Source organism: Pelobates fuscus, chromosome 9, assembly GCF_036172605.1.
Source record: "Pelobates fuscus isolate aPelFus1 chromosome 9, aPelFus1.pri, whole genome shotgun sequence".
Classification (NCBI taxonomy): domain Eukaryota; kingdom Metazoa; phylum Chordata; class Amphibia; order Anura; family Pelobatidae; genus Pelobates; species Pelobates fuscus.
This window is the reverse complement of record NC_086325.1, coordinates 20,439,138-20,464,124: the sequence shown is the minus strand read 5'-3', so window position 1 is coordinate 20,464,124 and position 24,987 is coordinate 20,439,138. Positions and strand designations below refer to the sequence as shown.

At 46.6% G+C, this 24,987-nt stretch overlaps 1 protein-coding gene across 1 annotated transcript in view; it reads right to left on the bottom strand.

Moving 5' to 3' along the window:
• PRRC2A (proline rich coiled-coil 2A) overlaps positions 1–24,185 on the bottom strand; it is a 54,573-nt gene extending 30,388 nt beyond the window's left edge. The window contains exon 1 of the mRNA XM_063431440.1: positions 24,030–24,185. The gene's annotated coding sequence lies outside the window, so the exon portion shown is untranslated. The remainder of the gene's footprint in view (positions 1–24,029) is intronic.
• Positions 24,186–24,987: the final 802 nt, after the last annotated feature.

The following is a 24,987-nucleotide window of genomic DNA, read 5'->3' as shown; positions in this document are numbered from 1 at the left end:
CATGTATACAACGCTCACAAAGCCCTTGAGAATATACTTCTAGAGTACAGGATAGCTACCACTAGTATACAGGTAATTCCTTGTCTGGTGTCACGATTTTTGGTTCTACCATCTCTTACCTCACCCCATCCCATCCCGCTATGCTGCCGGTGGTTCTCTCTGACCTCTGTTCCCCCCCCCCCCCCCCCCCCCACCCCTCTGCACTAACCCTCAATGTTCCCTTTAGCAGCTCCAAATCCATCTGCTCCCTTTATGGCCCCATATGTTACTGCTCGGCTGTAATAATTCAATGTTTTCTGACCATACACAGCTTTAAGTCACATTTTACATTTGCTCCTATACAACATAACACAGGCCTACCATGGAAACATCAGCCATGAAGCTCTTTCAAAGGTCAATGGACCGTTGCATCTAAACAATCATTATTTCCCAGGGAACTTGTCAGCGTGACAGGAAGAGCATGAGGTTATAGGAATACAAAAAGCATGACTTGCAGTGACTTACATGGGAGTAGACATCCATTTGTCATGTTTATTGCCTATAACAAGGATAAGTCAACAGATTGTGCTCCAGCTCCTGGACTACAACAACAATGGATCTCAGCCAGCAGAAGGGTAGTCCTGATCTAGAAACAGACTGCTGGCCAAATCAGCAACTGATTACAAAGGCAAAGGAGGTGGTTTTAGTTCACTGACACAGGCCAATCTTGCACGAACTGGTGGTAAAAATTATTAAACTTTTGGCCAATTTTTCCATGGCAAGTTTCAACCCTATGTTTTCTTGATGGCTCCAATCCATTGGGAAGCTCTGTCTCCTGGCACCAGATCTCCTACGGATGCCGCCCCACACCCCCATTTTACCGAATGGTCTCCCTGGAGCCTGTTTTGACATTCTGCGTGTAGTGTTCATTTTCTAGTCATTATTTCTATCCACTTTCACTATTTCTATTCCCCCTTCGCCCCAACTATACGAATGACAATGTGATTTCAAAGCTTCCAAGAATTTAGTTTCACATTCTTTCTGATACAAAAAAAATCTGTATCTGATAAAGTTGCAATGCTTTTGTAGGACTGTTAATTTGGAAGTAACCAGGACCGTATCCAGACTCATCCCATCACACTTCATAAACAAAAAAGAAAAATGCCAAGATTTTCAAGCATAAGAGAAGCATGGTCTGGAAATTCTCTTAAATATTCTACCATTGCTCACATGTAGACACAATGGACTACACACTCCCATGAGTAAAGGTCATGTGTGTGCGCGCAATTATCTATGTATTTATATAGTGCATAAACAGAGCAATTCCTGCATTGCATCTATGAGCTTCAAAATCCTGCAAGTTCATTCCACCAGTGTTTGCACTATGCTTGTGTAACGGATCACCTGGCACCCCGACTTGGTACCTCCGTTAATGGATGCTCCTAGTGCTTCCTGAGGACTCCAAGCACTCTGGCAGACACCATAATCACCGAATCCAAAAAAACCTTTAAATTCTCCCAAGCGTATGAATGCTGTAGACCATTGAATAGGAACCATACGAATAGGCTTGTACCCCTAGCAGTCAACTGGAACAGCATACAATAAATCCTTCCCCCAATAATGAGACGACACATCACTTTGAGGTTAAAACAGGAACTCTGGACTGGCTCATCCAGCCTGGCTTTTATTACACTAATCCACATACAGGCCACACCCAGGGGGAGGCATAAAATAACCAATCACATACATGGTTCAGCCCACACATCCCCTCCCCTCAGATAACATTAAACTCAATTATCCGGTACACTTTTTCAGCCAAGTTCTGGATGTACCCCAAAACCCGGGGGTACACCTTTAAATCCAGCATCGCTGGATAGCCCTTATTCAGGGGGACAACATATCCAAAATTCAAGTAATTCGGATGAATGGTTCGGGAGATATGGGGTTCCAAAGATTTGACCGACCGCATGGGTAAAGTATCCGAAAACAGTTCCATGCATTTTGGCCCTGCGGTCGGTCACAAACAAGGGAATGAAAACAGACGAATTGCCTATGTTATAGAGCCTGGAGAGGGTTTGAATGAATTCCCTTGTTTGTGGGGTTCTTTCTACCGAACGGCGGGTCATTCGGTAGTTTCCATACGAATTTCTGGAAGTATGGAGGTCTCAGCGGTGTTTGCCTAGTCAAGTGTCCGATTTTAGTTCCAGACACTCGACGGCAAAACACCGCTGTTCGGTAGTTTAAGATGGCCGCCGCCACGTGTTTGTTTCCCGAATGGCGGCCACCCAGAGGACACATAATACATTACATGGATTGCCAATTACCCGTTTGCAACATTGTTGCAAACTGTAATTGGAGGCACACTTATTCCTGGGTGGTCTGGTTGTTCGGTAGTTTCACTCAATATAATAAATGGAGTGATTCTACCGAACAATCAGATGAATGCTGCATACATATCCCAGGTTAAACTTAATACACATATAATATTACAGGCAGTACACTAGAATATGTATCACAGTCTTAAAGGGACAGTAGTCCCAAAAGTCCCAATATGTCCATAGATGCTGTTAAAAGGGCCAGTAGCAGCAATATACAGTACAATGTGCCCCAAATAACCCAGGGGCCATAGTCAGTAGGTAGGAGGCTAGCAAACAGGCTTCTCCAGGGCCCAGTGGCGAGGTTGGTTTCGCCACATTTCTCCCCTTTTCCAAACAGACTAACAGGGTACCTGACCTCTTGCCGGTCAGTGCCCTTGTTAGTCCAGCAGCCCACCCACAAAACAGAAACAGCAGTACAGTCCACCCACAATGAATGGTTACTACACCTGAGTAATGGAAAAACTTGTCCAGGTCCAGGTGCCTCACCCCGGCTGTGTGGGGGACTGGTAGGCTGTTTTGGTGGGTTGCTGAGTGGGCAGAGTGGGCAGACTGGTGCCAGCACTACTACGGGAGTAGTCTGGTTGGAGCCTTGCTGGAGACCGACTGCCTCCCCTTTAGCTGCGCAGCTCTGCTGCTGGAGACCGACTGTCTCCCCTTGAGTTACACAGCTCTGCTGCTGGAGACCGACTGTCTCCCCTTTAGTTACACAGCTCTGCTGCTGGAGACAGACTGTCTCCCCTTTGGCTAAACAGCCCTGTTGTGGGGGGGCAGGACCGACCGTCCCTACCCCCTGTGCTGGAAGTGCAGAGACCACGGTCCCATCTGCACAGGTGTGGGGCTTACAGTCTCCCCCTGGTACATTAAGCTGCCGCTGGGGAGAGGTGGTAACCAGCTCCTCTCCCATTAGAACACTCTGCCCATTGATGATCCGCCGCTGGGGAGAGATGGTAACAATCTCCTCTCCCATGCCTACTTTCAGTCTTTGTGGAGGGAGACCGACTGTCTCTCCTCCCAATTCAGTGTCCTGCTGCTGGGGAATAGAGACTGGGCTCTCTATTCCCCAAAAATCACGCTGCTGCTGGGGGGTAGGACCAACTACCTCTGCCCCCTGTAACTCAGCCTTCCGCTGGGGAGGGAGGACGCTGCTCTCCTCTCCCTGCACTTCACACTGCCTTCCCGGCATATCACTCTGCTGCTGGGGGGTAGGACCAACTACCTCTGCCCCCTGTAACTCAGCCTGCCGCTGGGGAATGGGGACTGGGCTCCCAATTCCCTGCAATTCACACTGCCGCTGGGGAGTGGAGACTGGGCTCCCAATTCCCAATAAATCACGCTGCTGCTGGGGGGTTGGACCCACTACCTCTGCCCCCTGTAACTCGGGCGCAGAGACCACGGTCCCATCTGCACTGGTGTGGGGCTTACTGTCTCCCCTTGGTGGGCTAAGCTGCCGCTGGGGAGAGGGGGTAACAAACTCCTCTCCCTTACACACTTTCAGCAGCTGGGGAGCAGGGCTGACCCTCTGTACTCCCTGTAGGCAGGGCGCAGAGACCCCGGTCCCATCTGCGCTGGTGAGGGGCTTACTGTCTCCCCTTGGTAAGCTGCGCTGCCGCTGGGGAGAGGGAATAACAAACTCCTCTCCCTTACACACCTCCAGCCACTGGGGAGAGGGGATAACAGGCTCCTCTCCCTGCACCGTAGACTGCCGCTGGGGAGCAAGAACGGCACCTTCAGCTCCCTGTAACGCACACTGCCGCTGGGGATCTGGGCCGACTGCCCAGCATCCCTGTAGGGCCGGTAGAGAGACCGCAGTCCCATCTCCACCTGCCATCTGTGGGTCTTCCCAGGACCAATCCGTGAGGCCCCTCAACATTTGTGAGTAAGGGCCACCTGCTTCCCCACCTGGCAACTTTGGCTGCTGCTGGGGATCTGGGCCGGCTGCCACGCATCCCGGTGGGCCCGGTGGAGAGACCTTGGTCCCATCTCTACCTGCCTGTTGTGGTTCCTCACAGGACCAGTCTATGAGGACCCCCACTTCGGGTTCCTCCCGCCGCCTCAGGGAAAGACGGCTAACCTCCTCGGATGCAGCCTCTACTCGGCTGCTGTAACGCTCCTGCTGCTGAGCATACTTCCTCTCTTTCGCCAACCGGAATTCTCGGTCCAGCCTTGTGTTTCGCTCGGCCATGACCTGGTTCCAGATCACCCGGCGTGTCTCCATGGGTATATCATCCCCATACTCGGCCACTCGCTGCCTCACCTCGGCCAGCCAATCATCTCCAGAGCCAGAACCTTCCATACTAGTCTGCTCCCAGGGGCGCTGCACGACTGCTAGCGTTGCCCTCAATTTGTAAATCCAAACGTACTGTGTCTCCGAGCTGCTTTACCTCGCACTAGGACGCCATCCCACCGCTTGGCACCAATGTAACGGATCACCTGGCACCCCGACTTGGTACCTCCGTTAATGGATGCTCCTAGTGCTTCCTGAGGACTCCAAGCACTCTGGCAGACACCATAATCACCGAATCCAAAAAAACCTTTAAATTCTCCCAAGCGTATGAATGCTGTAGACCATTGAATAGGAACCATACGAATAGGCTTGTACCCCTAGCAGTCAACTGGAACAGCATACAATAAATCCTTCCCCCAATAATGAGACGACACATCACTTTGAGGTTAAAACAGGAACTCTGGACTGGCTCATCCAGCCTGGCTTTTATTACACTAATCCACATACAGGCCACACCCAGGGGGAGGCATAAAATAACCAATCACATACATGGTTCAGCCCACACATCCCCTCCCCTCAGATAACATTAAACTCAATTATCCGGTACACTTTTTCAGCCAAGTTCTGGATGTACCCCAAAACCCGGGGGTACACCTTTAAATCCAGCATCGCTGGATAGCCCTTATTCAGGGGGACAACATATCCAAAATTCAAGTAATTCGGATGAATGGTTCGGGAGATATGGGGTTCCAAAGATTTGACCGACCGCATGGGTAAAGTATCCGAAAACAGTTCCATGCATTTTGGCCCTGCGGTCGGTCACAAACAAGGGAATGAAAACAGACGAATTGCCTATGTTATAGAGCCTGGAGAGGGTTTGAATGAATTCCCTTGTTTGTGGGGTTCTTTCTACCAAACGGCGGGTCATTCGGTAGTTTCCATACGAATTTCTGGAAGTATGGAGGTCTCAGCGGTGTTTGCCTAGTCAAGTGTCCGATTTTAGTTCCAGACACTCGACGGCAAAACACCGCTGTTCGGTAGTTTAAGATGGCCGCCGCCACGTGTTTGTTTCCCGAATGGCGGCCACCCAGAGGACACATAATACATTACATGGATTGCCAATTACCCGTTTGCAACATTGTTGCAAACTGTAATTGGAGGCACACTTATTCCTGGGTGGTCTGGTTGTTCGGTAGTTTCACTCAATATAATAAATGGAGTGATTCTACCGAACAATCAGATGAATGCTGCATACATATCCCAGGTTAAACTTAATACACATATAATATTACAGGCAGTACACTAGAATATGTATCACAGTCTTAAAGGGACAGTAGTCCCAAAAGTCCCAATATGTCCATAGATGCTGTTAAAAGGGCCAGTAGCAGCAATATACAGTACAATGTGCCCCAAATAACCCATAGTCAGTAGGTAGGAGGCTAGCAAACAGGCTTCTCCAGGGCCCAGTGGCGAGGTTGGTTTCGCCACAGCTTGTATTACAAAGTATTAAGGATATATATATATATATATATATATATATAGTCCGAATTCTGGCAATTAACCCTAAATAGGAAATCAAAAAAATATTACCCGGGTGCCTCCAGGCCAATCAATACACCAGTTAAGACAGGAGCACTCGCTTGGTTTTTCCAATAGTGTATTAAATTATCTGCATAAATCTACATCAACGCTTCGACCCTTCAGGGTCTTTATCAAGATCTTGATAAAGACCCCGAAGGGTCGAAACGTTGAAGGACCACTCTAGGCACCCAGACCACTTCAGCTTAATGAAGTGGTCTGGGTGCCAGGTCCAGCTAGGGTTAACCCATTTTTTTTTATAAACATAGCAGTTTCAGAGAAACTGCTATGTTTATAAATGGGTTAATCCAGCCCTCAAAGCCTCTAGTGGCTGTCTCATTGACAGCAGTCTGTGTGTGTGTGTGTGTGTGTCTGTGTGTGTATGGACTCAGCAGTCTGTGTGTGTGTGTGTGTGTGTATGGACTCAGCAGTGTGTGTGTGTGTGTGTGTGTGTATGGACTCAGCAGTGTGTGTGTGTGTGTGTATGGACTCAGCAGTGTGTGTGTGTGTGTGTATGGACTCAGCAGTCTGTGTGTGTGTGTGTATGGACTCAGCAGTCTGTGTGTGTGTGTGTATGGACTCAGCAGTCTGTGTCTGTGTGTGTGTGTGTGTGTGTGTGTGTGTGTATGGACTCAGCAGTGTGTGTGTGTGTATGGACTCAGCAGTGTGTGTGTGTGTGTGTGTGTGTATGGACTCAGCAGTCTGTGTGTGTGTGTGTGTGTGTGTGTATGGACTCAGCAGTCTGTGTGTGTGTGTCTGTGTGTATGTGTGTATGGACTCAGCAGTCTGTGTGTGTGTGTCTGTGTGTATGGACTCAGCAGTCTGTGTGTGTGTGTCTGTGTGTATGGACTCAGCAGTCTGTGTGTGTGTGTCTGTGTGTATGGACTCAGCAGTCTGTGTGTGTGTGTCTGTGTGTATGGACTCAGCAGTCTGTGTGTGTGTGTCTGTGTGTATGGACTCAGCAGTCTGTGTGTGTGTGTCTGTGTGTATGGACTCAGCAGTCTGTGTGTGTGTGTCTGTGTGTATGGACTCAGCAGTCTGTGTGTGTGTGTCTGTGTGTATGGACTCAGCAGTCTGTGTGTGTGTGTATGGACTCAGTAGCAGGGCCGCCATCAGGGCATGACAACCATAACGGTTGTCATGGGCCCGGCGGTCCTGGGGGGCCCCGAGCCCCACATTCATTATGTGATTTTCGCTATATATGTGCACAGAGGGCCCCCTGCTACCTGTACAATGAAGAGGGGGGCCCAGCAGCACACTCTGTCCTCCTTCCCAGCTGCTCTCTGTCTAACTTTCCTGCACCCTGCGGCCGCCAGGGCGTTGCCACGGGTCACTATGGCAACGCTCCGCACAGCACGCACGCCTGTCTCGTGAGAGTTAGTCAGAGAGGAGCTGGAAAGGAAGACAATGTGTGTTGCTGGGCCCCCTCTTCAATGTACCGCGGCTGGCTCCCTCCACCATGCCACTGGATCAACAGGAAATGCGATCTCCCCCCTCCCTGGCACGGTAAGAACCAGGGAGGGGGGAATAAAATTGAAATAGACACAAATAAAGAAAATAAATAATACTCCCCTCCCCCCTATTTTACACACACTGAATCCTTACAAGCACACTCTGCACTACACACACACACACACTACATTCACTATACACATTTTGCTCTACACACACACACACACACTACATTCACTATACACATTTTGCTCTACACACACACACACACACTACATTCACTATACACATTTTGCTCTACACACACACACACACACACACTACATTCACTATACACATTTTGCACTACACACACACACTACATTCACTATACACATTTTGCACTACACACACACACTACATTCACTATACACTCTCTGCACTCACTACATTCACTAAACACACACACTACATTCACTAAACACACTTTGCACTACACACATGCTACATTCACTAAACACACTTTGCACTCACTACACACTACATTTATTAAACACGCACGGCACTACACACACACACCAACATTCACTAAACACACTTTGCACTCACTACACACACACTACATTAACTATACACACTACATCCACTACAAAAACACACACTCTGCATTCACTATACACACACCTACATTCACTACACACACACTCTGCATCTAATGCATGCATACAAACATTAAATACATTAAATACACAAAAAGTACAATCTGCATCCACTATACACACTGCATCCATGACACACATTCTACATCCACTATACACACACACACACACTTCATCCTTGTGGGCGGACTCGGGGCTGGCCCCGGGGGCCCAGATCTTGAGCTCTGTCAGGGGCCTTAAAATGTATGATGGCAGCCTTGCTCAGCAGTCTGTGTGTGTGTATGAACTCAGCAGTCTGTGTGTGTGTGTGTATGGATTCAGCAGTCTGTGCTTGTGTATGGACTCATCAGTCTGCGCGCGTGTGTGTGTATGGACTCATCAGTCTGCGCGTGTGTGTGTGTGTGTGTGTATGGACTCAGCAGTCTGCGTGTGTGTGTGTGTATGGACTCAGCAGTCTGCGTGTGTGTGTGTGTATGGACTCAGCAGTCTGCGTGTGTGTGTGTGTGTGTATGGACTCAGCAGTCTGCGTGTGTGTGTGTGTGTGTGTGTATGGACTCAGCAGTCTGCGTGTGTGTGTGTGTGTGTGTATGGACTCAGCAGTCTGCGTGTGTGTATGGACTCAGCAGTCTGCATGTGTGTGTGTGTATGGACTCAGCAGTCTGCGTGTGTGTGTGTGTATGGACTCAGCAGTCTGCGTGTGTGTGTGTGTGTGTGTATGGACTCAGCAGTCTGCGCGTGTGTGTGTGTGTGTATGGACTCAGCAGTCTGCGCGTGTGTGTGTGTGTATGGACTCAGCAGTCTGCGTGTGCGTGTGTGTGTGTGTATGTATGGACTCAGCAGTCTGCGTGTGCGTGTGTGTGTGTGTATGGACTCAGCAGTCTGCGTGTGCGTGTGTGTGTGTATGGACTCAGCAGTCTGCGTGTGTGTGTGTGTATGGACTCAGCAGTCTGCGTGTGTGTGTGTGTATGGACTCAGCAGTCTGCGTGTGTGTGTGTGTGTATGGACTCAGCAGTCTGCGTGTGTGTGTGTGTATGGACTCAGCAGTCTGCGTGTGTGTGTGTGTATGGACTCAGCAGTCTGCGTGTGTGTGTGTGTATGGACTCAGCAGTCTGCGTGTGTATGACTCAGCAGTCTGCGTGTGTGTGTGTGTGTGTATGGACTCAGCAGTCTGCGTGTGCGTGTGTGTGTGTGTATGTATGGACTCAGCAGTCTGCGTGTGCGTGTGTGTGTGTGTATGTATGGACTCAGCAGTCTGCGTGTGTGTGTGTGTGTATGGACTCAGCAGTCTGCGTGTGTGTGTGTGTGTATGGACTCAGCAGTCTGCGTGTGTGTGTGTGTGTATGGACTCAGCAGTCTGCGTGTGTGTGTGTGTGTATGGACTCAGCAGTCTGCGTGTGTATGTGTGTGTATGGACTCAGCAGTCTGCGTGTGTATGGACTCAGCAGTCTGCGTGTGTGTGTGTGTATGGACTCAGCAGTCTGCGTGTGTGTGTGTGTGTGTATGGACTCAGCAGTCTGCGTGTGTGTGTGTGTGTGTATGGACTCAGCAGTCTGCGTGTGTATGTGTGTGTATGGACTCAGCAGTCTGCGTGTGTATGTGTGTGTATGGACTCAGCAGTCTGCGTGTGTATGGACTCCGCAGTCTGCGTGTGTGTGTGTGTATGGACTCCGCAGTCTGCGTGTGTGTGTGTGCATGGACTCAGCAGTCTGCGTGTGCGTGTGCATGGACTCAGCAGTCTGCGTGTGCGTGTGCATGGACTCAGCAGTCTGCGTGTGCGTGTGCATGGACTCAGCAGTCTGCGTGTGCATGGACTCAGCAGTCTGCGTGTGCATGGACTCAGCAGTCTGCGTGTGCATGGACTCAGCAGTCTGCGTGTGCATGGACTCAGCAGTCTGCGTGTGCATGGACTCAGCAGTCTGCGTGTGCATGGACTCAGCAGTCTGCGTGTGCATGGACTCAGCAGTCTGCGTGTGCATGGACTCAGCAGTCTGCGTGTGCATGGACTCAGCAGTCTGCGTGTGCATGGACTCAGCAGTCTGCGTGTGCATGGACTCAGCAGTCTGCGTGTGCATGGACTCAGCAGTCTGCGTGTGCATGGACTCAGCAGTCTGCGTGTGCATGGACTCAGCAGTCTGCGTGTGCATGGACTCAGCAGTCTGCGTGTGCATGGACTCAGCAGTCTGCGTGTGCATGGACTCAGCAGTCTGCGTGTGCATGGACTCAGCAGTCTGCGTGTGCATGGACTCAGCAGTCTGCGTGTGCATGGACTCAGCAGTCTGCGTGTGCATGGACTCAGCAGTCTGCGTGTGCATGGACTCAGCAGTCTGCGTGTGCATGGACTCAGCAGTCTGCGTGTGCATGGACTCAGCAGTCTGCGTGTGCATGGACTCAGCAGTCTGCGTGTGCGTGTGCATGGACTCAGCAGTCTGCGTGTGCGTGTGCATGGACTCAGCAGTCTGCGTGTGCGTGTGCATGGACTCAGCAGTCTGCGTGTGCGTGTGCATGGACTCAGCAGTCTGCGTGTGCGTGTGCATGGACTCAGCAGTCTGCGTGTGCGTGTGCATGGACTCAGCAGTCTGCGTGTGCGTGTGCATGGACTCAGCAGTCTGCGTGTGCGTGTGCATGGACTCAGCAGTCTGCGTGTGCGTGTGCATGGACTCAGCAGTCTGCGTGTGCGTGTGCATGGACTCAGCAGTCTGCGTGTGCGTGTGCATGGACTCAGCAGTCTGCGTGTGCGTGTGCATGGACTCAGCAGTCTGCGTGTGCGTGTGCATGGACTCAGCAGTCTGCGTGTGCGTGTGCATGGACTCAGCAGTCTGCGTGTGCGTGTGCATGGACTCAGCAGTCTGCGTGTGCGTGTGCATGGACTCAGCAGTCTGCGTGTGCGTGTGCATGGACTCAGCAGTCTGCGTGTGCGTGTGCATGGACTCAGCAGTCTGCGTGTGCGTGTGCATGGACTCAGCAGTCTGCGTGTGCGTGTGTATGGACTCAGCAGTCTGCGTGTGCGTGTGTATGGACTCAGCAGTCTGCGTGTGCGTGTGTATGGACTCAGCAGTCTGCGTGTGCGTGTGTATGGACTCAGCAGTCTGCGTGTGCGTGTGTATGGACTCAGCAGTCTGCGTGTGCGTGTGTATGGACTCAGCAGTCTGCGTGTGCGTGTGTATGGACTCAGCAGTCTGCGTGTGTGTGCGTGTGTATGGACTCAGCAGTCTGCGTGTGTGTGCGTGTGTATGGACTCAGCAGTCTGCGTGTGTGTGCGTGTGTATGGACTCAGCAGTCTGCGTGTGTGTGCGTGTGTATGGACTCAGCAGTCTGCGTGTGTGTGCGTGTGTATGGACTCAGCAGTCTGCGTGTGTGTGCGTGTGTATGGACTCAGCAGTCTGCGTGTGTGTGCGTGTGTATGGACTCAGCAGTCTGCGTGTGTGTGCGTGTGTATGGACTCAGCAGTCTGCGTGTGTGTGCGTGTGTATGGACTCAGCAGTCTGCGTGTGTGTGCGTGTGTATGGACTCAGCAGTCTGCGTGTGTGTGCGTGTGTATGGACTCAGCAGTCTGCGTGTGTGTGCGTGTGTATGGACTCAGCAGTCTGCGTGTGTGTGCGTGTGTATGGACTCAGCAGTCTGCGTGTGTGTGCGTGTGTATGGACTCAGCAGTCTGCGTGTGTGTGCGTGTGTATGGACTCAGCAGTCTGCGTGTGTGTGCGTGTGTATGGACTCAGCAGTCTGCGTGTGTGTGCGTGTGTATGGACTCAGCAGTCTGCGTGTGTGTGCGTGTGTATGGACTCAGCAGTCTGCGTGTGTGTGCGTGTGTATGGACTCAGCAGTCTGCGTGTGTGTGCGTGTGTATGGACTCAGCAGTCTGCGTGTGTGTGCGTGTGTATGGACTCAGCAGTCTGCGTGTGTGTGCGTGTGTATGGACTCAGCAGTCTGCGTGTGTGTGCGTGTGTATGGACTCAGCAGTCTGCGTGTGTGTGCGTGTGTATGGACTCAGCAGTCTGCGTGTGTGTGCGTGTGTATGGACTCAGCAGTCTGCGTGTGTGTGCGTGTGTATGGACTCAGCAGTCTGCGTGTGTGTGCGTGTGTATGGACTCAGCAGTCTGCGTGTGTGTGCGTGTGTATGGACTCAGCAGTCTGCGTGTGTGTGCGTGTGTATGGACTCAGCAGTCTGCGTGTGTGTGCGTGTGTATGGACTCAGCAGTCTGCGTGTGTGTGCGTGTGTATGGACTCAGCAGTCTGCGTGTGTGTGCGTGTGTATGGACTCAGCAGTCTGCGTGTGTGTGCGTGTGTATGGACTCAGCAGTCTGCGTGTGTGTGCGTGTGTATGGACTCAGCAGTCTGCGTGTGTGTGCGTGTGTATGGACTCAGCAGTCTGCGTGTGTGTGCGTGTGTATGGACTCAGCAGTCTGCGTGTGTGTGCGTGTGTATGGACTCAGCAGTCTGCGTGTGTGTGCGTGTGTATGGACTCAGCAGTCTGCGTGTGTGTGCGTGTGTATGGACTCAGCAGTCTGCGTGTGTGTGCGTGTGTATGGACTCAGCAGTCTGCGTGTGTGTGTGTGTATGGACTCAGCAGTCTGCGTGTGTGTGTGTATGGACTCAGCAGTCTGCGTGTGTGTGTGTATGGACTCAGCAGTCTGCGTGTGTGTGTGTATGGACTCAGCAGTCTGCGTGTGTGTGTATGGACTCAGCAGTCTGCGTGTGTGTGTATGGACTCAGCAGTCTGCGTGTGTGTGTATGGACTCAGCAGTCTGCGTGTGTGTGTATGGACTCAGCAGTCTGCGTGTGTGTGTATGGACTCAGCAGTCTGCGTGTGTGTGTATGGACTCAGCAGTCTGCGTGTGTGTGTATGGACTCAGCAGTCTGCGTGTGTGTGTATGGACTCAGCAGTCTGCGTGTGTGTGTATGGACTCAGCAGTCTGCGTGTGTGTGTATGGACTCAGCAGTCTGCGTGTGTGTGTATGGACTCAGCAGTCTGCGTGTGTGTGTATGGACTCAGCAGTCTGCGTGTGTGTGTATGGACTCAGCAGTCTGCGTGTGTGTGTATGGACTCAGCAGTCTGCGTGTGTGTGTATGGACTCAGCAGTCTGCGTGTGTGTGTATGGACTCAGCAGTCTGCGTGTGTGTGTATGGACTCAGCAGTCTGCGTGTGTGTATGGACTCAGCAGTCTGCGTGTGTGTATGGACTCAGCAGTCTGCGTGTGTGTATGGACTCAGCAGTCTGCGTGTGTTTATGGACTCAGCAGTATGCGTGTGTTTATGGACTCAGCAGTATGCGTGTGTTTATGGACTCAGCAGTATGCGTGTGTTTATGGACTCAGCAGTCTCTGTGTGTGTATATGGACTCAGCAGTCTGTGTGTACGTGTATAAATCAGCCTGTGTGCATTCAGCAACACCTGTGTGCATTCAGTAGTCTGTGTGTGTATGTATTCAGTGTACTGTGTGTATGTACTCAGCAGTCTATCAATAATTACAATTGTTATTCCTGTGAGTTGTTGTGTAGGAAGGGCCCAAGTGCACTGCTTTGCCCAGGGGCCCTTAACGCTGTTAAGATGGTACTGCTTGTGTGTGTCAGTGAGCTTCTATTTAATGAGCATGTGTGTGTCAGTGAGCTTGTCTTTAGTGAGCTTGTGTGTGTCCCTGAACTTCTTTGTAGTGAGCCTTGTGTTTATACAAGTGAGCTTGTCTGTCAGTAAGCCTATTTGCGCATGTCAGTGAGCTTGTGTGCTTACTGTACATTATATACATATTGACTTGTAGAAATGGCATACATTTTTTTCCAGGGCTGCTTTGGATTCTCAGTTTGGCTCTGCCAGCGAGTGCGCTTTACAGCTGAATCATCTGCGTGAGCTGCCGCACACTTTAGCCCTGTTACACACGTCTGGGAGCTGCTGTTGACAGGTACTAGTAGTCTAGAGATTGAGACATGGGGTATATGCTCAGCTATCTGTATAATAGTATAGTGCTGTTCTCTGTATAATACAGATCTGTGTGTGTATAATATCCCGGGATAGTCAGTGTTCCTGTATAGTGCTGCTCTCTGTCTTGGGATATTATACACAAACAGACCTGTATTATACAGAGAGCAGCACTATACAGGGAGCACTGACTGTCCTGGGATATTATACACACAGCCATGTATTATACAGAGAGCAGCACTATACAGGGAGCACCGACTGTCCCAGGATATTATACACACAGCCATGTATTATACAGAGAGCAACACTATACAGGGAGCACTGACTGTCCCAATTTATTATACACACAACCCTGTATTATACAGAGAGCAGCACTATACAGGGAGCACTGACTGTCCCAATTTATTATACACACAACCCTGTATTATACAGAGAGCACCGACTGTCCAGGGATATTATACACAGACAGTAATTGCTAGCTGTGCTGCAAAATGTCCTTGGAATTTTTTTTCAAATGTTGGCAACTATGGCTCTGTATAAAAAGAAATGTGTTTGGTTTATAATAATCCCTGGTGGAAAATAATGAATCCTCCACCAGGGATTATAAAAAACAAAACAAAAAAAAACAAAAACATTTTGTTGGGGGCAGGGCTTAACATGCGGCAGGGGTGGGGTTGAATGTGCCCCCCTACTTTTGTCCCTGGCCCACCCTGTGCCCCCCCTAAAAATGAATCCTAGAGATGCCACTGCTGCTAGGATAATGGATGAATGAGGATTGGGTGATGGGTAGAAGCTTTGTAAATCGCAGAGAGAGATCCTGATCCCAACCTCCCACAGGTGTATATTACAAGCACATGAACACGAAACTGAGATCCTCTCCACTCCAGAAGAGTACAAGCAGAACTAACTGGCACGGCTGGTGGGAGGGAGAGAGGGGGTCAGGTGTCAGACACAGAATAGTTAATAGTAACTCGTTTTGGGTACATCTTTGAGCGACATGTTCAGGCATGCACTAACAAGTCACATCACGGATTACAGAAAGCAACAATGCAGATCTCCTCTTCCCGGGCCTTCCTCTAATATGCTGAAAACTAATGAATATTCACTGCATCCCCTTTTACACAAACATACAGAATAGTGATTGTAAGCCAGGCTCTCACAGTAACCACTGTATAGTACACGGGCTTCTACAAACTGATTTAACAATAAGCTATAGCTAGCCGGCAGCATGGACACCACAACAGGAAAGGCCACCAGAGCTACTGCACCCACGCTGCAGGTCCAGGAACATTTTCATTAAAGCAACAAATGGAAGCTCCCAGAAACATTCTTTAGGAAAGGACACATCAAAACACAAGTCGTCACTTAAGCATTTATTAATAACAACCTTATTATCTACAGTTAAAACATTTAAGTTTTTCATTTTATCCTCCGTGTATTGGTTGTGGTGCAAAGAGAGTGTTTGCCCGTCAAATAAAAATAAAAACTGGGCACTACCCTTTATGCAGATGCCAGCCCCACTGGCCGTGATAATGCAGAATTTACACTTCTACATAAACAATATCAGTTCCATCTAACCTGGATAGGAAAGTAGGGGGCCTATCGCTGCCACCCAGGAGGGACAGAATTGACATTGTTAATTCAGTTTTATTACTGTGGCTGAAGTGAGTAATCTTTGGGTACCAGCGAGAGACCGTTTTTTTGTCACACCTCTCTGGAATAGTTTGACAAAAATAAAGAACTCAAAACACCCCACACGTTTTTGGCACCAAAACCAGTACAGTGAGACACTGTCCCGTTTAACAATTATAGTCAGGTAAAATACCGCCAGACCGTTTATCCTAAGATGGCATTTCACATTTTTCAAATCCTTTTTTCTCAGCATGTGAGAAAAGTGCAAGCAGATGGATTTTATCTGTTTATATAGGAATGCACAAAGCGACAATATTTGCATGTTTTACAGGAAATATAGCAGACAGCTAGCAGAGCTGAGACAATATAAGCTCCAAAAAGCATTTTAATAAATTTACATTTTTGCATGCCAATGGGATATTCTATTTACCGAGTACTTCTTAACTATCCAATGGATGAAAGTGACCACAATGCCCACAGATAGCTGGTTCTTTATTAAAGTAAAACAGATTTGAGATGAATCAATTCATGATACAAAGCTTTTAGAGCTTGTGAATGCCTTCTTCATACAGGCTGATGATTAGTCTGCCTGGCCATTTGGTACCCAGGCATCTTTGGCTACATACAAATATTGAAAGCTCAACAGAGCAATTAACAATTCCATGTTTTGCTCTTCATGTTTCATTTATTTTGACTGAAGCTCAACCTCTTATTATAAGAGTGTAATGGTCACCCAGCTGATCACGAACTGGCTATTAACCCCTTAAGGACCAAACTTCTGGAATAAAAGGGAATCATGACATGTCACACATGTCATGTGTCCTTAAGGGGTTAAAGGGACACTATAGACACCTGAACAACTTTAGCTTAATGAAGCAGTTTTGGTGTATAGAACATGCCCCTGCAGCCTCACTGCTCAATCCTCTGCCATTTAGGAGTTAAATCCCTTTGTTTATGAACCCTAGTCACACCTCCCTGCATGTGACTTGCACAGCCTTCCATAAACACTTCCTGCAAAGGCTTTAGGCTTTCTTTATTGCAAGTTCTGTTGAATTAAGATTTTCTTATCCCCTGCTATGTTAATAGCTTGCTAGACCCTGCAAGAGCCTCCTGTATGTGATTAAAGTTCAATTTAGAGATTGAGATACAATTATTTAAGGTAAATTACATCTGTTTGAAAGTGAAACCAGTTTTTTTTTTTTTCATGCAGGCTCTGTCAATCACAGCCAGGGGAGGTGTGGCTAGGGCTGCATAAACAGAAACCAAGTGATTTAACTCCTAAATGACAGTGAATTGAGCAGTGAAATTGCAGGGGAATGATCTATACACTAAAACTGCTTTAGCTAAAGTAATTTAGGTGACTATAGTGTTCCTTTAATGGGAGATGAGAAGTTAGGAAAGCAAATAGCATGTGCGTGGAAAGAGACAGAGGAATTCTGCCACAATAGTGATACAAAACTCCAAACTATTTCTACTACTAGAGAGTCAAATCGATGCACCCATTTTCAGCCCTGAGAGTGACATAAAATTGCAGCAAAACCCACATCTGAAAGACAGTCCCTACAAGCTGTCAATCAGAAGGAAAATATGGTCGCTGAGTACATCTTAGGCTACTACGGGCTATGGACTCAGACTATTTAAGAGATTGGCATATCCTATTGCTCTCACCCAACCAATTCCCGATAAACTGAGAAGTCAGAAACAGCCAACTATCACATTTTTCAAGGGGTTTTTAGAAATAGGTTTCCTTTCTATACAACAAGCCCATTACTATGAATGTACATACACTGTAAAGTTTGCTCTATTAACCACTGAAATGCTATCTAATTGTTACTGTATTACAGGCATGTTTACATTTTAAATTCGATATTAGAGGAAAGAAATCTGACAAAATAATACAATTTAAAGGAACACTATAGTCACCAGAACAACTACAGCTTAATGTCAGTCCCTTCAAGATTTTTGGTGTAAACACTGTCTTTTCAGAGCAAATGTGGTGTTTACATTACAGCCTAGGGACACCTCCAGTGACCACTTCTCAGATGGCTACTAGAGGTCCTTCCTGGTGCAGTGCTGCACAGTAAGCAGCACTGCCATTCAGTGTATCCACCCTCTGCATGGAGACACTGAACTTTCCTCACAGAGATGCATTGATTTAATGCATCTCTATGAGGGGATGCTGATTGGCCAGGGTGGTGTTTGACTCTGCCCCGAGCTCGCATCCTTGGCAGAGGTCATCAGAATTGACTCTCTCAACCAATTCAATGCTTTCCTATGGAATGTCAGCCAAGGAGGCAGATCAGGAGCAGAGCCAGCACCAGCAGTAATATTTTACTATATTTAGGAGGGGAAAAGGGGGCCTATATATTGTTTTTAACATGTATTCCTGACCCTATAGTGTTCCTTTAACTCCCAAGCTGAAGAAAAACAATGTTTAAAAACTGTATTCTCTCCAAAAAAATTCAGAAAACTACAAAAGCATATCAGGATTTTACAAGGTCTAAAAAAACTGCATCATCCCTGATACATTTATAAATCTACCAAAAAAAACAGTTATATCAGGTTATTATTATTATTACACAGTGAGCTATCACAAGCTAGCAATGCCCAGCTGCTAAAGGGAACTATACTATCAAAATAAGAGGATCAAACCATGGAGTTTTATATTTTTATAATTGCGCATTTTCATGTGTAGCAATCATTTATGACACATGGACTTACTATACCCACCCCTGACACTATAGTGCCCTAAGGGTGTCCCCCCACACTCAGGGTCCCCCTCCCTTGGCGCTGATGGGGTTAAAACCAACGCCGGGCTCCCTCAGGGCTGGAGACCTCTCCTCCCCTGCCATCAGCTCACGAGTGGAGCGGAATGCGCATGCGCGGCAAGTGCCACGCGCGCATTTAACCCCTTAAGGACACATGACATGTGTGACATGTCATGATTCCCTTTTATTCCAGAAGTTTGGTCCTTAAGGGGTTAAACATTCCATAGGAAAGCATTTCTCAATGCTTTCCTATGGACGTTCTGCACATTGGATGCGATTTTCGCATCCAGCGTCGCAGAAGCGCCTCTAGCGGCTGTCCGGAAGACAACCACTAGAGGTTGGATTAACCCCAAATGTAAACATAGCAGTTTCTCTGAAACTACTATGTTTACATCTGAAGGGTTAAAACCTGAGGGACCTGGCACCCAGACCACTTCATTGATCTGAAGTGGTCTGGGTGACTATCGTGTCCCTTTAATTGTGGGGATTAATTCACTAAATCAAGAATAAAAAGCATGCTTGCAAGTTTTAAACCAAATTAGCTAAAATAGAGCTCCAATTTACAATCCCTGTTAAGGGAATAACAGTGTGTATGTGTAACTATTGATTGTAAGTGTGTCTCTGCTAACACTAATTTGCAGCTTTATTTTGCATCTAAAATACTATGGATTATGCTGGAGCTGAACAACCCCCTGTGAAGGAAAGACTTGAGAATGAAAACTATAATTTCCTCCTTCAAAATCATTAAAAGGACAACTGTCATAATATTTTCCCTTCTCTTTTTGGGGTCAAAATCTACTGTCATCGGACTAGCTGCTGCTCAACGTAACTTGCTTGCTGCATCAGTTTAACACAGAGCAATCACAGCAGCAGGTTAATTAGTTAGAGGAGCAGTTCGTAAAAACGAGTTTACAGAATAGGTTGCCAATACGTGAAAGCAATAGACATTAAAATGATATAAAAAGGGTATAAATAGAGAAGTAGATACCTGGACTAACCATCCAGAGGAAGTACTAGCAGTGATATAAATAGAGAAGCAGATACCTGGACTAACCATCCAGAGGAAGTACTAGCAGTGATATAAATAGAGAAGCAGATACCTGGACTAACCATCCAGAGGAAGTACTAGCAGTGATATAAATAGAGAAGCAGATACCTGGACTAACCATCCAGAGGAAGTACTAGCAGTGATATAAATAGAGAAGCAGATACCTGGACTAACCATCCAGAGGAAGTACTAGCAGTGATATAAATAGAGAAGCAGATACCTGGACTAACCATCCAGAGGAAGTACTAGCAGTGATATAAATAGAGAAGTAGATACCTGGACTAACCATTCAGAGGAAGCAGTAAGTACTAACAGTGATATAAATAGAGAAGTAGATACCTGGACTAACCATCCAGAGGAAGCAGTAAGTACTAGCAGTGATATAAATAGAGAAGTAGATACCTGGACTAACCATCCAGAGGAAGCAGTAAGTACTAGCAGTGATATAAATAGAGAAGTAGATACCTGGACTAACCATCCAGAGGAAGCAGTAAGTACTAACAGTGATATAAATAGAGAAGTAGATACCTGGACTAACCATCCAGAGGAAGCAGTAAGTACTAGCAGTGATATAAATAGAGAAGTAGATACCTGGACTAACCATCCAGAGGAAGCAGTAAGTACTAGCAGTGATATAAATAGAGAAGTAGATACCTGGACTAACCATCCAGAGGAAGCAGTAAGTACTAGCAGTGATATAAATAGAGAAGTAGATACCTGGACTAACCATCCAGAGGAAGCAGTAAGTACTAGCAGTGATATAAATAGAGAGGTAGATACCTGGACTAACCATCCAGAGGAAGCAGTAAGTACTAGCAGTGATATAAATAGAGAAGTAGATACCTGGACTAACCATCCAGAGGAAGCAGTAAGTACTAGCAGTGATATAAATAGAGAAGTAGATACCTGGACTAACCATCCAGAGGAAGCAGTAAGTACTAACAGTGATATAAATAGAGAAGTAGATACCTGGACTAACCATCCAGAGGAAGCAGTAAGTACTAGCAGTGATATAAATAGAGAAGTAGATACCTGGACTAACCATCCAGAGGAAGCAGTAAGTACTAGCAGTGATATAAATAGAGAAGTAGATACCTGGACTAACCATCCAGAGGAAGCAGTAAGTACTAGCAGTGATATAAATAGAGAAGCAGATACCTGGACTAACCATCCAGAGGAAGTACTAGCAGTGATATAAATAGAGAAGCAGATACCTGGACTAACCATCCAGAGGAAGTACTAGCAGTAATATAAATAGAGAAGTAGATACCTGGACTAACCATCCAGAGGAAGCAGTAAGTACTAGCAGTGATATAAATAGAGAGGTAGATACCTGGACTAACCATCCAGAGGAAGCAGTAAGTACTAGCAGTGATATAAATAGAGAAGTAGATACCTGGACTAACCATCCAGAGGAAGCAGTAAGTACTAACAGTGATATAAATAGAGAAGTAGATACCTGGACTAACCATCCAGAGGAAGCAGTAAGTACTAGCAGTGATATAAATAGAGAGGTAGATACCTGGACTAACCATCCAGAGGAAGCAGTAAGTACTAGCAGTGATATAAATAGAGAAGTAGATACCTGGACTAACCATCCAGAGGAAGCAGTAAGTACTAGCAGTGATATAAATAGAGAAGTAGATACCTGGACTAACCATCCAGAGGAAGTACTAGCAGTGATATAAATAGAGCAGTAGATACCTGGACTAACCATCCAGAGGAAGTACTAGCAGTGATATAAATAGAGAAGCAGATACCTGGACTAACCATCCAGAGGAAGCAGTAAGTACTAGCAGTGATATAAATAGAGAAGTAGATACCTGGACTAACCATCCAGAGGAAGCAGTAAGTACTAGCAGTGATATAAATAGAGAAGTAGATACCTGGACTAACCATCCAGAGGAAGCAGTAAGTACTAGCAGTGATATAAATAGAGAAGTAGATACCTGGACTAACCATCCAGAGGAAGTACTAGCAGTGATATAAATAGAGAAGTAGATACCTGGACTAACCATCCAGAGGAAGTACTAGCAGTGATATAAATAGAGCAGTAGATACCTGGACTAACCATCCAGAGGAAGTACTAGCAGTGATATAAATAGAGAAGCAGATACCTGGACTAACCATCCAGAGGAAGCAGTAAGTACTAACAGTGATATAAATAGAGAAGTAGATACCTGGAATTGCTTTCCACTGAAAGTACATTCTGACAATAGAGCAGCATGGAAGCCATACAGGCTAACCGTAATACAGAAAATGTAGTAGATACCTTGAATAGCCTTCCAATTGAAGCAGTAAAGGCTAACTTGTTATCTGGAATAACCTTCAAGATGAAGTGATATAAGCTAACTGATATGAGAAACACGGAAAAGGCTCCCAGTGAAAGTGGTAGACGCTAAAAGTAAATAGAAAGGGTAGCAGACACATGGACCCCAATTTCTCAGTAAGTCACACTAACTAAATGCATTGATAAACGGATATACCCAGTGTATCTATTACACGTTTCCTGTAAAGCGCTCCTATGTGTTGGCCATTAGAAACAAATTGAAATGAAAGTGCAGGATCTTCAGGTAAGTATACCTTTAATCTATATATTTTACAGAAACTGACGTTGCAGAGATCACGTGACAATGTATATAAAGCAGGGCTTGATAAATATTTGCTTCTATTAAAAAAAAAAATCAACCTGTTATGAATTTGTTTTGGGAAGACACATATGAACAGCTGTTAATGAAATATCCAAACGTCTACACACCAGCAGTTAGAGATTGCAAAGGCTTATTGATCAGGGATTATCAATCGCTATTGTAGCGTGAGAGATAGGATATATTAGAACCCTTTGTATTCCACCTTCTGGGCTGACTTTGCATCATGGGAAATTAAATGTACAAACATCTGCAGTGTCAAAATTAGCTGCCTCAGATAAACCGAGTACGAACGCTCAAACAAAAGCAGACTTGTTGTTGAACTCAAGCTGCCTACTGTTAGGAACCCAAGATGGCTGTAGTAATGTTGTGTTATCAATTTAAAGGAAGTTGTAGCAGACACAAAAACAGAAAGCTAGCCACCAGCTAGAGATACATTCCCTTTAAATCAACAATAACAATGACAAAAAGAAAATGTTGTTACTGTACGATAAAGATACAAAAAAACAATAATAGCATCCTTAAAAAAAAAAACACACCAGGTTTAAATTAACTTTGTATCATTACCAGATAAACAGCAACTTTTACAAAGTAACATTAGCAGATCACATTAGTTTGGTGTGAAGTATCCAAACATAAAAATTATCTAATAAATTCCACAAATATTTACAATGGCATGGGGCACACATCCTGGAGGTGGAGTATGGATGTTACACATATGGGGTGAATGGTTATATACCCCCATTGTACAGCGCTGCGGAGTCTGATGGCGCTATATAAATAATACAATTAAAATAATAATATGTATTATTTACCAAGAGATTTTACTGTGCGTTAAAGGCCATTTTGTAGAGATGCTTAAAGGACATATATTGCATAGCTGCATTAAAATCAATGCTACCCTGCAATATGCAGATTAAACAAGATCACCTCATTAAAGTGGCTGTATGATGTGGATACATTCAATATCAGCAATATCTGAAACTGCCAATATCTTTTATAACCAGACTGGTACCCATATGTGTATTGATCACATATCCACGTAATACCAATAATCAAATGGTACATGCAGAGCTAAACCCCTGGATATAAACATATACACACACACAACATATTAATAAGATGATGCCACTTAATAAGCCACCCATTAAATCATCAACACAAAACAGTATTGATCCCCATGCAGACCATCACCTAGATTACCAATAAACCTTACAAATAGAGGCTTGTGTTTACAATGATTATGAAACGGTTATGTATATGATAAACTGTCCCACCTGCTAATTGATAAGGTAGTAAAACTGGGTATTTTTGTATTGCATGCTGATAACCAATAACTGATCAATAATCAATAGGTTTGGGGGAAAGTGTGATAATGGGCTTTATTTGTGGTTGTGCTTTAATTAGGGGGAGGGGTGTCACTTCCTCTCCATCCCAGGGAGGGTATTGCCAGGATATTTATACACCCTGGGGCTAGGGTACCACTGGAGGAGTGATGGAGGATGGGGAGCTTACACTCCTGGAAAAGCATCACATGCCCCAATGTAGCTACAAAATGTCCCATTAATGGGGGAAGGGGACAGGCAGTGGGGGACGGGGGGGCTTTAAATCGTGGAGGGGGTGATGGAGACGCATGAAGCTAAACTGGGGTGAGATGTGGATAACTGAACGGAAAACAAAATGGCGACACTACGTCTTGTATCACTAGACCGGGGGCGGCCGCTTTGACACATACTAGCGGTCACCGCACCGGTACCCCGGACCCCATACCCACCTGGGCTCGACGCGCCGGGTGAGGGGGTTCCGATGAGCGGGTTTTCGGGTCAGGGAAAGGCTGCCGGGAGAAGGATGACGGCGGATTGTCTTTCCCCCCCTTCTTGCCTTGTAGTTCGATGGGGGAGGGGGATTAATGACAAGATGGTGGAAGGAGGCCCACAAACCGTTGGTGTGGGACGTCACATCCATACAGAGTCCCTGATTGGCCGGACGGCATCAGAGGGTGTATGGAGATTGGTTGGTTGAGGTTCGCGTAGGGGCGTGACTTGTCCATCAACGGAGCCAATAACAGAACCGTCACATATCTTTTAACCAATCAGATTGTTTGTTGTGAAGTAGTGTATACACTCCAAAGCGAGGCGTGGAACGCAAATTAGGGGCGTGTTTATTATTGTTATTATGACACGGAAACCATCATGATGGCGCTCTAATAATGTTTTAGACCCAGGATAGCCAGCCAGTAGATTCCTAGCTCTAGTACAGCATAATCTCCCATAATGCTTTGCCAGCCTCATGCTGACAGAGCATCATGGGAGTTGTAGTTCCATATAAGCTGGTGCTCTACCCCTAGTCTATCACTGTTTTAGACACAACATAAGCTCATAGTATAATAAATGACCATAAAATGCTGAAGTGAAGTTTATACAAGGAGTTGGACTGTCTGTCACTGGATCCTATTTGTTCCCAAACTGAACTTCTAAAAGGGTCTAACCCCTACAGCTTCATATATATTAATGTTTTCACATTCAGCGTTGTAATTGTGGTGGAATCTCGGTAAAAATACATTTAGTAGGCCGAGATTACCACGTGGCATGTGTACGTGCATATGCTGACGTATCGATCAGTTGGTTGCACGAGGCAAGATACGATCAGTAGTGTACGGAGCATGTGCAAGAATACAGGATATAGTATTCCCCTCCTCCATTGTGCTGGACAGGCCATGCGGTCAAGCAGGA